Consider the following 15,495-nt stretch of genomic DNA (forward strand, 5'->3'; position numbering starts at 1 on the left):
ATTGTGGGACTTTCTTATGTCAGAGCATTCAGCTGATTATTTGTGTTACAGTTCATCAAATCAAATCAAATCACTTTTATTGTCACATCACATGTGCAGGCACACTGGCACAGCACATGCGAGTGAAATTCTTGTGTGCGAGCCCCACAAGCAACAGAGATGTGCAAAACATAACAACACAAATGAGCAAAATACAAGAATGGCCAACCTGAAACTAATAAATATATGTACAATATATAATAGTGTATGCATTTCTGGATGTGTATACTAAATGTTTTCCTGTGTGTGTGTGTGTGTGTGTGTGTGTGTGTGTGTACACATTTTTACAAATTAAATAGTAAAAAAATAATAAAATATAAAAATATACAGAGTTGAATATGTGCAAAACAGTGGCATTACTGTACAGTGTGTAGTGCATAATGTTGAAGTTCCAGTAGTGAAGCTGAGGTGTCTATGACGTGTTCAGCAGTCTGATGGCCTGATGGAAAAAGCTGTCTCTCAGTCTGCTGGTACGGGACCGGATGCTGCAGAACCTCCTTCCTGATGGAAGCAGTCTGAACAGTTTATGGCTGGGGTGACTGGAGTCCTTGATGATCCTCCCCGCTTTCCTCAGGCAGCGCTTCCTGTAGATATCTTGGAGGGAGGGAAGCTCACCTCCAATTATCCGTTCAGAGCACCGCACTACTCGCTGGAGAGCTTTGCAGTTGTAGGCGGTGCTGTTGCCATACCAGGTGGTGATGCATCCAGTGAGGATGCTCTCAATGGCACAGTGATAGAAGGTCCTGAGGATGCGGGGGCTCATGCTGAATCTTTTCAGTCTCCTGAGAAAGAATTATATTGGCATGATGTTGGGAAGTGATTGTTATATTTACATGTGAAAATTGTTTCTCCTTGTTTCTTGTTATTCAGAACCACACGTCTGTCCACCCCTCCCACATTTGTTAAGTATGCCCACTGCTGTACTGTTGAGCTCTCTGTGCCCCACTCTCTGACCGGAGTTTAAGTCCTGAGGGAGCTATCATCCCAGCATCCCAGAGATAACTCTCTAACAGTCACTGTACACATTAGAATAAAAAGCAAGATAAAAGCAAGCAGTTCACACAATCGTAAAAACATAAGACATAAACTAATAAAAGAGCAGAGTGGGAGGTTATGTGGGATAAGCTATTTTGAACAAGTGAGTTTTGAGTTGGGACTTAAAGAGAGAGAAGGAAGAGATGTTTCTTAAATCAGGAGGTCGGGAATTCCAGAGTCGTGGAGCAGAGCAGCTGAAAGCCCTGCTCCCCATGGTGGCAAGACGGGGGGAGGGGACGGAGAGTGAAAGGGAAGAAGTAGATCTGAGACAACGAGATGGGGCGGTGATCTTAACCAGATCAGAGAGATATGGAGGGGAGAGATGATGAATAGCCTTAAATGTGTGCAAGAGTATTTTGAAATTGATGCCATATTTGACCGGGAGCCAGTGAAGCTGCTGCAGGACAGGAGTGATGTGGTGGATAGAAGGGGTCCTGGTGATGATACAGGCAGCAGAGTTCTGGACGCGTTGGAGCTTGTGGATGGATTTTTGAGTATAAAAATAACCTGAATAAATACAAATAAAGGGAAAGAGCTGTCCAAACCTCTGTCTCTGACCATCTGTGTTAACACTTGGAATCGGAAACATGTAAATGTAACAAACATGTTAAAACATAAGAAATCAGGAAGGGGCAAAAAAAGCATTTTGCTAAAAAAAGATTTAGAGCAGAAGTTTTTAAAATGAAGATATATTGCATTTATTTACAATTAAAAACACACAGAGCAGAAAGTGTGTTACTGTTTTACATCCACAGACACACAAGAAAAGAAGCAGGCAACATGAGGTCAAGTTATGGCAATTTTATTTTTGTATGTCAGTACATGCATTCAGAATAGAGTTTTTAAAAAACAAACAAACGTCCCAAGTAAAGTTTGGGGGGATTTTTGTGAAAGAAAGGTTGAGAGAGGGGGAAGGAGGAAGATGCTGCTGGGTCAGTTCTTTCTCAGCAGTCTGCTCCAGAATCCCCTCCTGTCCTTGGCTTGCTTTTCTTTTGCCTTCAGCTCTTTTAAGGTTTTGTTGAGCTGCTCCTCGGCATCTTTAAATGTTTCTTTCAGCTGCTGTTTGGCCATTTTCTCTTTGTGTTTGAGGAGCTCTTTAGCTTCCTTTTTGTGCTTTTGTATTTCTTTAAGTTCATCTTTGCAGTCTTTCTTGGTCACCGTCGTTTCTTTCTTCAATACCTTCAACTCAATTTTCTCTTCTGCAAGTTCCTCTTGCACTTTCATCAGTTCCTTCTTCATGTTTTGAGTGTAACTCTTTGTATCTTCCATTTCTTTCTTTGCTTCCTGTATTTTAATTTTCTCTTCCTCCAACACTTTTTGAGCTTCCAACAATTCTTTCTTCATATTTTCAATCTCATTTTCTGCCTCGTCTTTACATTTTTTCTCCTCTTCAAGTTGTTGCTTCACATGCAGTAATTCCTTCCTTAGTGTTTCAGCTTCAGCCATTACATTTGCAGCGTCTTGTGTTTCCAACTGCATTTTCCTTCTTTCCTCTTCAAAAGCTTCCTGCACCTCCTGTAATTCCTGCATCACATTTCCTGCCTCCTTCTTTGCAGTTTGATATTTATTTTTGGCTTCTTGTGCTGTGCTTTTCTCTTCCTCCAATGCTTTTTGAGCTTCCAACAGTTCTTTCTTCATGTTTTCATTCTCGTTTTCTGCCTGTTGTTTTCTCATCTTCTCTCCTTTAAGTTTGAGACCCACATGCAGTAATTCCTGCAATACTACTTCAGTTTCAAACTTTGAATTTTTAGCTTCTCCTGTTGATTTTTCTGCCTCTTCTTTTAATTTGACATTTTCAGCCTGTATCATTTGATATTTAAAATGAATCAGCTGTACTGTATTGTGAGGTGAAGCACTCGCCGATCCTCTTCTCGATCTCCCTTGATTCATTTTGGCCTTTTAAACAAAGGAACCAACGTTTTGTAGAGGAGTGAAGTGAAGTTTTCGATGTTTCTTCGTCAGCTGTCGTTTGTCCTGCACAGAGATGCTGCTGTAGATGTGTCTCTAGCTGTGTCTGGATACAATGAAACATGCTGTAACTAAGTGCTTGTGTTGCACAGTTCTACTGAACATTCCATTCATGCATGCTCCGCCCACATGGTCAGGAATGTCAGGTGCTGCATCACCAAATGCTGCTCCCGTTGCCTAGCAATAACAGCTGTTTACTTTTTGGGGTCTGGTTCATTGTTTAATAAAGAAAACATGTCCAAGTATTGGGTGCTGAGGCTCAGCGCATATTCTAGCCTGCTGTGTGGGTGGGCAGCTAGAAATCACTGGTGGGCAACATGAGTGAGGAGAAAACTGGAGCAGCCAAGCAGGGAGCTGCAGGTTGCTGGTTTGAGTCTCTGTTCAGATGCTGGTGTCTCCTCTCTCTGAGATGTCTGCAAACAGTCCCAGATAAAACAATAAGGATAATAAACAAACACGTGACTAAAATAACAATTATGACTCTGATGTGTTTCATGTGTAGCAGGATGGCCTCTATACAGCAGTCGCTGCAAGCATCCACATCGCCACACTTACGTTTCTTTAAGCAGGCGTGCTGGGCTCCTCCTACGGAAAGTTTGAAACTTCATTTCCTTCATGCTGGTGAACTTTTTACCAAATATTTTCATCAAAGCTTCTCCATCACTGACAGGGATTGTTTGGATCTTCACACTCATCTCCACCAACCCTAAAAAATGAGTCTCACTTTGCTCATATAATGCCAGGAGTGTCTCCATGTTCCACAAAAGTCTATGCAAACATGTAACAGTATCCCATATTCATAGAAATATTATTGATATTATAACAAAAGCTGTCACCAACACAATTGTCCCAAGTGCTTTTTTAAACAGGATTTTAAACCAGAGGATTTCCCTATAGCTTAATTTTTTAAAATATTTTGTACACAATAACAGAATCATTTCAGAAAAACACAAAATGACTGGTGTCAATATTATTTGCCCCACAAAAAAGGTTAAATATAAAAAAATATTGCAAATATTGCACAGTTGAAAAAAAAAGCACTACAGCTCAGTTGTTCCCGCCCTCCTTTGTCCTCCTGTCTCCCCTCCCTCTCCCCTCCAACGAGGAGTTTGATGGTGTTACGGATTGAAATATTGGGGATGGATACAAGAGGAAAAACCAAAATAACAACACTGGTCCGACCGGGTTGAGTCAAACGATGATTTTAATGATCACACGCGTGGGAGATGGACACCGTACGCAGACAACACCAGATCTCAAAATGGTGGAGCATTGATCAAACCCTTATAGCCTCTGGTGCCTCCACCTTATCATAAAAGCCTAAACATTCACATCCTTTCTCTCACACAGCGCCTAAGCTACGACCTTGGCTCCCTGTTTATCTGCTCCTGCTGAGATGTGGCAGAAAACTCCAGTATGTTCTGTTCTCTTCTAATCAGACAAATAAGACTTTCTGCGAACAGTATTTCTTATAACTCAGCAGTATAATGCATCATGAAACAATATCATTCATTCAAAATAAATCAGCAGTCTAATGTAATGCAAATCAGTTTAACAAATGCAATAGTTATCATCTTCTTCTAATTCAGGAGAATAATGCAAACTAAAACTACATAATAATTCACAATCTTTAATTAGGGGTCTAACATGGCATAAAATAATATTATAATCCCACACTGGCAAACTTCTCCCGATGTTTCCACTGAAGGGGTTGGAATTTAAAAAGCGCCGAAGGTTAGGTTTGGAGTAAATCATGGATGTGTGCATGTGAGTGTGTGCATGTGTGTGCACGTGTTTGTGTGCAGCTTGTAGTGCAAACGTGCGTGCAGAATTCATGCAGACATGTGTAACTGGTCGTTTTGTGGTAGAAAAGAGTGATGCGCAGTCAAGCTGGTAGTTGAAAGTGTCAGTCAGAGTAGAAGAGCATTGTGTAAAAATGCAAGTAATAACAGCAAAGTGCAAGTCATTAATCGCATCACCCTGAAAAACCTGAGTAAGGAGTGCAGCTCCTGATGAAAGGAGGAGCACTGAAAACCAGGAAATGATGTTTCTGGAACAGTCTGATGACTGAAGCTGGATGTTTGAAGTCTCAGTGAACTGCTTGTCTTTTCCCCACAGCTCCTCCCTCAGCGATGTATATGGCTATATGTTATGAACAATGTGCTGATGTCCGTATCAGGTAACAAACAGCGTGACACAAACGGAGAACATTGTGTCCACTCGATAATATGCTGCTCTAAAAAGGCTCCATCCTGCAGGGAAGTCGGCCCAGCTTTACTCGCACAGCCTGCCAGCTCTGTTTGAACAGAAAGGACATCTGCACAAGAAACACAGCAGCCTGTCGCTCAGCACCAACCGCCTCACTGAGCGGATCAGTCTCAGGTACAACACGCCATCACAGATGCAGGGAAACAGGAGCTGTAGGTGCAGCAGTGTTAATAATGTCATGTATGATGCTACCACCTGATTTTGAGGAAGGAGGATACTGTAAACCCAATTTTGTCTGCTTGTTCTGACCTGGGTATTCTCTGTTGGCCACAGAAAGTTTGCCATATCTGTAAAGATTCTTGACACTAAAGGTTGTAGGAGGTGCAGTGTAGGTAAGCAATGCCGAGTTACTCTGGTCAGTCTGTTTGTTCACGGAGAACAACTGCAGACACTTAGTCCTGCTCTCTCTGTTTCAGCAAGAAACCCATACACAGATAGCGCATTTCTGTGCGGGGCTGTCCCATCTGGCCTGGTTTTACTCTTGTGGTATGAGCCTCTTCAAAAGGACAGACGGATGGATGGGTGGATGGATGGGTGGATGGATGGATGGATGGCATCAGTTTATCTTTAATCTCAAGATTTACTAATCATACAAGAATTCTGTTGTGCTGTTTTGGACGGTTGTATGAACAGGTTCAGCTCAGGTTTAACAAGCATCACTTAACCATCATGAGAATTTATTTAGTTTTTCTTGTTTCCTTGGTGACTGTTTCACAGCAACTCGCCATCAGACTCCCAGATTCTCTTCCGATATTTGAACTGCTGGTGTTGGCAACAGATGAGTTTCCTCAGCTGTGTGTTGGAGTGAGAGACTGTAGTAATGATAAACCACCAACCGGCCAACAGCTCAGGTTTGATATTATAGAGCTGAATGGCGCTCCTGTTCCAGTGCCAGGTAGGACCGTTTCTGAATTTCTCTGCTGACTTCCTGAAGCTTCAAGCTTCAACTTGTTTCAACAAGCTTCCTTGTTTCCGTGCGTCAGGAGATAGTGGAGCACTCAGAGCCGTGCAGGTAACCCAGCTGGACCGAGACACTGTTCTCATCACCTTGGAAAGTAAGTCCCCTCGCATATTGTGAATCCTTCAAATGTCTTTCATGCTCATTCTCAATCTGTGTACTGTTTGGACAGGAACTGTAAAGATCGTGAACCTGCAAGGACTTCCATCCAGACAGCTGGCTGCAGAAATAGTCTTTGACTTCCCCATTGAAACACTAGGTAGAAATAATGATGTGACAAACAGAATGAATGAGAGCTGATGTGTGTCCTGAAAGCTGAGTGACACCTCCTGTTCTGTCAGTCTGCTTGCAGGATAGTGTGCTGGCGTTCTGGAAGCATGGCCTCAAAGGGAGGAGTTTCCATTCAGATGAGGTGATGAACTAGTAAATTCATCCAACGTTGGCTGAGCTCGTATCATGTGCTTATCATATTTGTTCTAAGTCATTACACATGTGAATTTTCACTTTCTGTGCAGGTAACACAAGAAATTACAGATGAGAGTCGTGTGTTCAGAGTTCTGGGAACAAACAGGTATGTTAACTGTATGCTGACAAGAGCTATCAATCACTGTGAGAAACTAGTAATCCTAGTACATCAGAAGTAATCAGGATAGTATTTTTCTTGATACTATTGTTAATAGACCTGGAAGTGATTTTCAGAGTAGCATGTGGAAGTAGCAAAGATAATGGACGTTACCCAGAGTTTTCCACTGTGAAACCAGGAATAACAGCTTAAAAATGTTGTTGGATTTCTGTGATCTAAATCATTGTCATCCTGGCAGGCAAATAGCGTGGACACCAAAGTTTGTGAACGTGATAACCTGAGAACAAAGACATGTAGGATTTTAAATCGGTACCATAGGTGTGTCTACTGGGAGGCTGAGGCTTGGCGCTGGTGGCTGCCAGTACTAAGTATTATTATACAACCCTTATTTAGTTGATCTTATCTTCTTTCCTTGTGTTTCAGTTAGTTTTTACTCAAACTGGGTGTAGAAGGAATCCCTGCAAAGGTTTCTTTTTCTTCTGTGTTATGTTTTATGTATTTCTCAGCTCTTTGCTTCCTTTTTTCTACTTTAAACTTGTTTGTATGCTGGTGTGTAAATGTTCACACTTATCATAAAGTTTAAAAAAGTAGTAGGCGTGGTGATGAGCAGGAACAGGAGTAAAACTCCAGTAAGTGTACCAGTACTGTACCAGTGTGTAGCATTAAAGTCAAACTACAGTGGTTGTAGTATCAGTAGAGTAGTGTTAGTACTAGAGGTGGGAGGAGTAGAAGCAGGTGGAGGCACTGGCTTTAGGTTAGTACTGCCTTTCTCTGGTTCTCCTTTACAACTCATCTCCTTCTCATTTGCTGACAATGTGCAGAGACATCATCCTTCAGAGCACACCGACTGATGACCCGTCAGCACTGAGCAGCCTGTACATCCTGACAGGACACGAAAGCAGCTACTGAGAGAGGACACGGGGCTCATTCGACGGTGTTACCAAAGAAAAGCACAGCCTGTCTGTAACTGTGGGGTGGAAACGATGCTCTGTTTCACTGAGGCTGTGCCAGGAAACGGTTCAATGCTGGGAATGACAAATGTTAGGAAGGTATCCTGCTGACTGTCCAGCCTTCACCTGTACACAAGACACCTGTCAAGGTCCTCGCTGGGGTTATAGTTGATAAAGCTTTCTAGCTTTTCTTGTCTATTCAGCTTACCTGCTTAAATCAGACCTTTCTGTTAAAGCTAATGCAGACTCCACTGATCCGCCCGCTCAGTGTGGACGGGAGAATAACCTGAACATGGCCTCTGGGACATCATCGTACTGATGTTATGAAGTGCGCAGTCAGGTTTTCTTCTTGATCAGACTGAGGGGCAGACTGAGTGTGTTTTGGTGCCTCAACATTCAGTCATATTCTGTAAAGCCATTTTCTGTCTGCATGCTGCACATAAACTCTTTGGACCAGAGTGCTGTGACACCTACACCTTACACCTGCAGGAGCTGCTCGGCCATAGAAAGCTGCTCTGTGAAGTGCACGGCTTTTTTGCCAGTGTTGATTTTATGGGTTTAATGTAATAACTAATTTTTCACATCATCGTCTGAGTCGTAATCCCAACGAGGAAACCTGGAATGTAAAACTTGATGGACGCTCCAGCTGAAGAGTGAAGTGTCAGACTTTTAATGGATCTTTCAAGCATTAGCGTACTTACAATGGCAGAAACAGTGCCACGTCTAAAGCATAGGAGCCATCTTCATCTCATGCTTCCCATTTCATGCAAGTTTTTTCTCATCCTCAGATGGACAGAATTTGGTTTGCTGACTTCATTCAGTCACACCATACTAGAGCATAAAAAGTGGAAATAAACTGGTCAGTAAGAAAGTGTGATGCTTGAAAGTATAGCGTAAGGACAGCAGCAGCACTGCATTTACAGCTGATATGATGACTTCAGCATCTTTAAAGAACTGTGAAGGAATTATCAGTGCTAACACAACCTTAAGCACGTGATGTGACCGTATACACTGCTTACACTTTCAGTATCCTTACTTAAAGAGAACATCTCAGAAAAAAGTACAGTTAGCAAGAAGCTTTGAGAACAAGGCAGTGTTATTGTATGCTAACCACCGTGGTGGTGTAGCTTGTCCTGATAAAAAGTGAATGTGGTCACATTATACTTGTTAACTAAAATGAAAAAATACAATAATTCCACTACATGGGTAAAGATATTTATGATATTTATGGAAAGGATACTATAAAAGTAACACTGGCCTTTCCATGAGAGAAACTTGAAGTACAGTATGCATGTTGAGATTAATGTTTGTTTAATATGTTTTTGCTACTATGTGAAGATGTGATGTTATTAACAACACAGAATAGACAGAAATAAAGATTTTCATATCTCTTGGAGTTTTATGAAGAGTTTGTTGGGTTGTTCTTCTTTGAATGTGTGGATCGATGCTTCTGCGATTTATATCTTAATCCTTCAATTTGTAAAAAACATTTTGAATTCCGTTTGAGAAGATAAATGAAGGTTCTTGCGTTCAAGTGGAGGCTCTAGCAGACTGAGAAAGTAACTGCATAACTGTGTTATTCCTGCACCCATAGCAGCAAGTAAGTGAAGGCAGTGATGAGCGCTGATGAGTTCTCAGATCACTCAGTCAGTCTCTGAGCGTCACCTTTATTGTGATCGCGCACTTTAAGCTTTCATGCCTGTATTTTTGCACAATTGTGATAATACTGTATTGAAAGAAATCTGTGCACAGACGAACATGGGGTGGCTTTGCTCAGGTAGTAGAGGAAGGTGCTTCAATCCCCGTCTGCATGCCAAATATCCCTGGGCAAGATACCAACCCAGAGTTGCTCTCCGAATGTGTGTGAACATTACACAGAAAGTGCTTACAGAGAAAAGTGCTTGCGTACACCTGAATGAGGCAAGTTCTTTAAAGTGCTTTGAGTACTATATAAGAACCAGTCCATTTACATCGCCAAAGCACTCAATACTCTCTTTACAAAGTTCTCTGTAGTTTGTTTCTCCAGCACCATATTTGACCGCGGTCAAGTGAGCCCTCACTTACGACGACACAGTCAAGCTAGCTGCACCTAAAATGTTGTTGCACTATTCTTATGCATATTACGGTGCAGGTGCCGACTGGCTTAGAAAAGCAGTCTTTTGTGTCCTGACACTATTGTACTTCACAATCCACTCCCAGTTTTGGTTCATCTCCACTTTTCACCCTGTGATCCACAGCCCAAATTACTGTACGATTCAGAGAAAATTTACAGTAAAATTTACCCAATATACAGTACTGTACTTTTAATACCCTCATCTTTGAGCTCAGATTACACAAAAACTGTAAGAGGTGACACTGATATTTCACTGCATTCTGACTCTGGGTGACCCCCACTCTTCACCCTGTGATCCACACCCAAACTTACTGTACTGTTTCTGAGATTGCTGTGTTGACCCTCTCAAGGCAGGCGTTGCAGATTTGCAACAGTTAAAAGCTAACAACCTGATTACCCCACATACATATTTTATGAGTTTTTTTTACTCAGAAGCACCACTGCAGGTATTCTTTTGTGCATTAGCAACAAAAACTTAATTTGAGCCTGAGAGGGTTAAGCATGAGTATGACAAAGGCTAAGAAAATATACTGCCTGAAATAATATCAAATTTAAACAACAAATTACAAAATTGCCACACCTGCTGTTATTGCCAGGTGTTCGATAGAGCATTATTTAGTCATAAAAAATACATATCATTGAAATATCATCAGTGAAAGAAACACTCTCACTATGTAAGACATGTTAGCAAATTCAGTTAATAAATAATGTATCAAATCTATACAGATGTTTGAAGGTATAATGCAAAGCATGTTTGTTTCTTATGGCTTACAAATGTGTTTGCCTTTAACATAATTTACATTTCATTTATACAGTTTCACAGACGAAACAATAAAATAGGTTTCCTGAACTGTTCTTCGTGGCCCAAATTTTGAATCCTTTTGAGGGTGATGCATTATCCATGAAGGTGGGCAATTTGTTCATTGATCTCTGACCCTCGCTGACTCTGACGCCTCCTAATTCTGCTTCCAGCCTTGCTGATTAATTTGTTGTCACTGATGCTGTCACCAGTTGTACACAACATCTCTGTTTGTCCACCAGTCTAATCTGTAATTCAGGTGAACCCAGAATTACCTGCATCTTTGTAATGTTTCAGAAAATATACAATATATGTTGATGGGCTTTGTCCCACTTTTCTTTCCTTTATAAGTAAGAATCTCTATGGTTTTAATGACAATTCATATACAGATTGTGGAGGACATTTTATTCAACACTCAAAAAAGTTCCTCACCAGCAGACTGAAGTACAATTTCAGCCCACAGTTAATAAACCCATCCAATGCAGCGTTATCAGAGAAATTATGCAAGTGTTATGTTTGTATGTACTGGTAATCTATTTATCATTTATCATGATTCCTGCTCTGATGATTACTTTCTTCTCCTTCTGTAATTTTAACAGATAAAGGATGTTGAACATTAAGCTCCAAACAGGATGAATGAGGAAGACCACAGAGGAGAATCGTGGATGTAGTGAAAGAATACACGCAGATGGTTTTTTTCATGGTGGAGGAGCAACTTCTGATACCATCTTAAAGAAAAAACACATAAAATTGAAGAGTAAAAATAATGACAACAATATGTCAAAATTTTTTATTAATTCTTTAGAGCAAATGCAGTCTTGTCATGGTCAGAGTTGCCCACTCATATTTAACTAATTCAAATACAATTACTGCATTTAAATGCTTATGTTCTAATAAAAGGCATCGTTTAATACTTCTGCCATGACAACCCAAATAAATCAATGAGAGGGAAACGGGAAGATTAGTCATCAGGCAAGGTTTACTGTTCATTTACCATGCCTTGATAACAGTAAGCTTAACAAAAGAAAAATGTTGGCGACGAGAACCGGTGTTCTGTCAAAACATCCTACCGTAGCGTAAATTTATAGTCTTGTCTATCAATCCGTGCTAACTTATCAGAATATGCTACCTTACATGGTAAATGGCTCTGTCGTATAGGTAGCGTGTTCAGATGACCCAATCACACTATTAAAACATGCTTCCTGCTTGGATTTATTTAGGTAGCATGTTCAGCATGTTCAGTGTGCGGCTTCGACCTTCCCCGTGGTGCTTACAATTACCCATGGCTGTAATACAGGTTCATTCAATCTTTGAGAGTGCAGTACCTGGAACATACAAGGACAAGGTTGATGTAAAGACAATAAATTCAATGAGACAGGGAGGACACAAATTGGCGTTAAGTAATAATTTGCCCTATTATCAATGTGTTAGTTTGCATCTACTTTACAATTATGGGCACATGATATGATAGCGATATTTTAGCAGTTCAATGATAAAAGTATAACATTAATTATGGTGGGGGGTGGACAATGGCTATTACACTCGATGCACTCCAGCTTACTTACCTTGGTATGAATGACGACGTACTCACAGTTTGCCGGCTTGAAAATAGCCAAATCTTGCACTTGTAAATTGGATGTGCGCCTCCAGTGACTTGTAGTTATGAAACTGGTTTGCAGTGTAAGCGCTTACTCCACAAACAAGATACGTGAAGATATCAGGGTAGGACAGTGGCGGTAAGTTGCCTGGGTCTTTACTCCACTGCCGTATTTCATATGGGTCCAGATTTGCGATGCACTCTAATTTTTTCAAGTGCTGCTGCATCGCCTCTGGACGCAATCGGTCTCTATACCGTCCGTTTTCTTTTGAGCTGCTTTTAAGCATGTTTCTTGTCGTCGTCGTTCCAACACGGTGCGTTTGTTTTGATTTGTGGACCCGGAAAATGGCGCAATACATTGCGGCGTGAACCAGGTGTAGGACTGAACTCTCACACACACATCACATCACTATAAGACTGGACTCTCACACACATCACATCACTATAAGACTGGACTCTCACACACATCACATCACTATAAGACTGAACTCTCACACACATCACATCACTATAAGACTGGACTCTCACACACATCACATCACTATAAGACTGGACTCTCACACACATCACATCACCACACACACACTGGTTTTTCTTCATGTACACTTCCTTATAATCTCTTTCTGCTATTTGCAATTTTTTACTGTAAATTTCTAAGTTAAATCTGTACATTTTGTAATAACCTGTAAATTGTAAATAGTGTAAAACCACTGTCATTTAATGGTCGGGCATTGCACAGCTTCAAGCATTTCACCTCATGTCATACTGGGTATGGTTGTGTGTGTGACAAATAAAATTTGAATTTGAATTTGAAAGTCTTTCCAGGTGAGTTTGATCCAGGAGGATCTGAAGCCAGAGTCAGACAGAGACTGTGCAGAGACTGTAGAAGGACAGAGCAGCAGCAGAGCAGTCCAGATACACTGATGATCCTCTGTCAGATCCAGAGGGACACACAGGGATGATGCTGGACTCTACATTGTGTCTGACAGTGGAGCTGTTCTCAGAGCAGTTCACTCTGCAGCACTGACAGTCATCTGCACTTCTTCTCATTCCTCTGTCAGTCACTGCTGGATGAAGCTCTCCTCTCCACCTCCCAGTAACATGGCCCAGTCAGAGCGTCTCCACACACAAGCTGCTGCTGCTTCAACCTCTCTGGATCATCAGGACACAGCTCCTCCTCTCTCAGCACACACACCGTCCTGTTTACCATCATGGCCTCCACCTGCAGAGAGAAGAAGGAAGAGCAGAGGAGATAAACGAGTGTTTCCAGAGACTCCTCATCAGCTGTCAGTCAGTGATGCAGCACATCCAGTATAAAGAGCAGCAGGGACTTCAGTGCTGGGACTGTACTAGGACTCATTGTTGCTTCACTTTTTCTAATCTTTGGATTTTTATTGAAGTTGCTGAAAATGTTTTTCCCTCCTAGTTTGAGTTTGGACTTTCATTCATTAGAAGAACCTTGGTGTGTCCACTCTGAGCTCTGTAGGAACCCCAACAACAAGCCCAACAATCCAGATGGACGGTTCCAGCTGTTAACTGGAGGAATTCCATCCAAACATCTGCTCTCACTAAATTCTTCCTCACCTACAGACTGTGTTCTTCACTGCTTTAAACTTGGAAATGAATGCAGTCATTGGTCTGCGTGCTGCTTTGTTCAGAGAGCTGATTGGCTGTTGACAGCGTTTGATCAGAGCGTGTCAGCCGTTACCATGGTGACCATAAAGGTCAGAAACAGGAAGTGTTTGTGTCCAATCCTGAAGCCTGTCACCATTCTCCTCTCACAGCTTCACTGAGAAGCTGCAGCTTTACAGGAAACACTGGATCTTTGTTTCATACTGACTGTGTTTAGTACAATACTGCTGACAGCACCACCCACTCACTCCATCACTCTACTGACCCCAGAGTCTCCAGTCTGTAGTCTGGACTCTGCTGAAGATCAGACAGCTGCTTCACATCTGGATCCTTCAGGTTGTTTCCGTACAGGTCCAGCTCTCTCAGATGGGAGGGGTTGGACTTCAGCGCTGCTGCCAGATAATCACAGCTGATCTTTGACAAACCACAGAAACTCAATCTGTATAAAGAATGAAAGATGTAAGTTTATTAGACAAAGTGTGAGCTTGAAATCATTCAGTGTTTCATCATCTGTTCAGAGCTGAAGAAGGTTCAGAATGTAGAAGTTTAGAAAATGGAAACTCCAAACAGCTGAAGCCAACAGGAAGCAGCTTCAAACAGGAAACTGTGCAGAGTTTCAGACTATATGTCCTGATGCAGCCAGTTGGATTTTGGAGATTTGAATCTCTGTTCTGTGACTAAGTCCTTGAATCATTTCTTCCAGTTGGTCCAACAAGACAGACTAAGTGTTGGACATGTGTTGTGGCTCCATTAGGGGAGCTTCTAAATGTGATGTGATGGCCCCTCTGGGTCTGTCAGGTCACAGCACTGAAGAGAGCTCAAACTGGGCACACAGTTGTTCCAGTCTGGACCAAAGACTCTATACTGGGACTGAGGGACTGCTTTGACTGCACCCACTGGGACTTTTAAAGGCTCATGTTCTCACTTAGATCATCGATTTCTACTTACATTTCTTTCTGGGAAAAATGGGGATTACTTTGGAAACAGGAAGTATTTTCCCCAATAAGCAGCCCTGGATTAGTAAATCACTCCAACATGTTCTCAGGCAGAAGAAGCTGTCTTGTTATGAGGGAGAGAAGAAAAAGATTGAGGCACAGAAACTTGTTGAAAGAGAGATAAAGCAGCTAAAATCAGGTGTAAAAGTAAAGCAGAGGATGAGCTGAATAAAGGACACTCAAGGCTGGTTTGGAAAGGAATGAAGTCCATGGTGGGGATGCAGAACAAGGAGCAAAGATGAATGTGATGCTGAATCAGCAGAAGACTTGGACTCATTTGATTCCAGCTTTGATATCATTGATTTCAATGAAGAGCTTTGTGATTGTAGCAAAGGGCTGGTAGCTCTGAGAGTCCCACTGATGAGGTGTTTGTGTGGAAATCTCTTAGTGGGACCAAAGAGAGAAAAAGCCCTGGTTCTGATGCTGTGGGAGGGAAATGATTGAAGTGTGCTGTGAGGAACTGACTGGGAGATTTTCACACATTTTCCAGTCCTCCTTGGAACAACAGGAAGTTCCCAGCATATGGAAACAAAGGTTAAGTGTCCTATGGCACTCAGT

At 41.7% G+C, this 15,495-nt stretch overlaps 1 protein-coding gene and 1 long non-coding RNA gene across 4 annotated transcripts in view; one reads left to right on the top strand and one right to left on the bottom strand.

Moving 5' to 3' along the window:
- Positions 1-15,495, bottom strand: part of LOC113017624 (protein NLRC3-like) — a 159,567-nt gene that overhangs the window by 130,311 nt on the left and 13,761 nt on the right. The gene's annotated exons all lie outside the window — the stretch shown is intronic.
- LOC113017946 (uncharacterized) lies at positions 4,943-5,613 on the top strand. The gene is made up of 3 exons (XR_003271627.1): positions 4,943-5,221; positions 5,301-5,424; positions 5,584-5,613. It is a non-coding gene; the product is annotated as an uncharacterized LOC113017946 (long non-coding RNA).

The sequence above is a fragment of the Astatotilapia calliptera genome, chromosome 3 (genome assembly GCF_900246225.1).
Source record: "Astatotilapia calliptera chromosome 3, fAstCal1.2, whole genome shotgun sequence".
NCBI lineage: Eukaryota > Metazoa > Chordata > Actinopteri > Cichliformes > Cichlidae > Astatotilapia > Astatotilapia calliptera.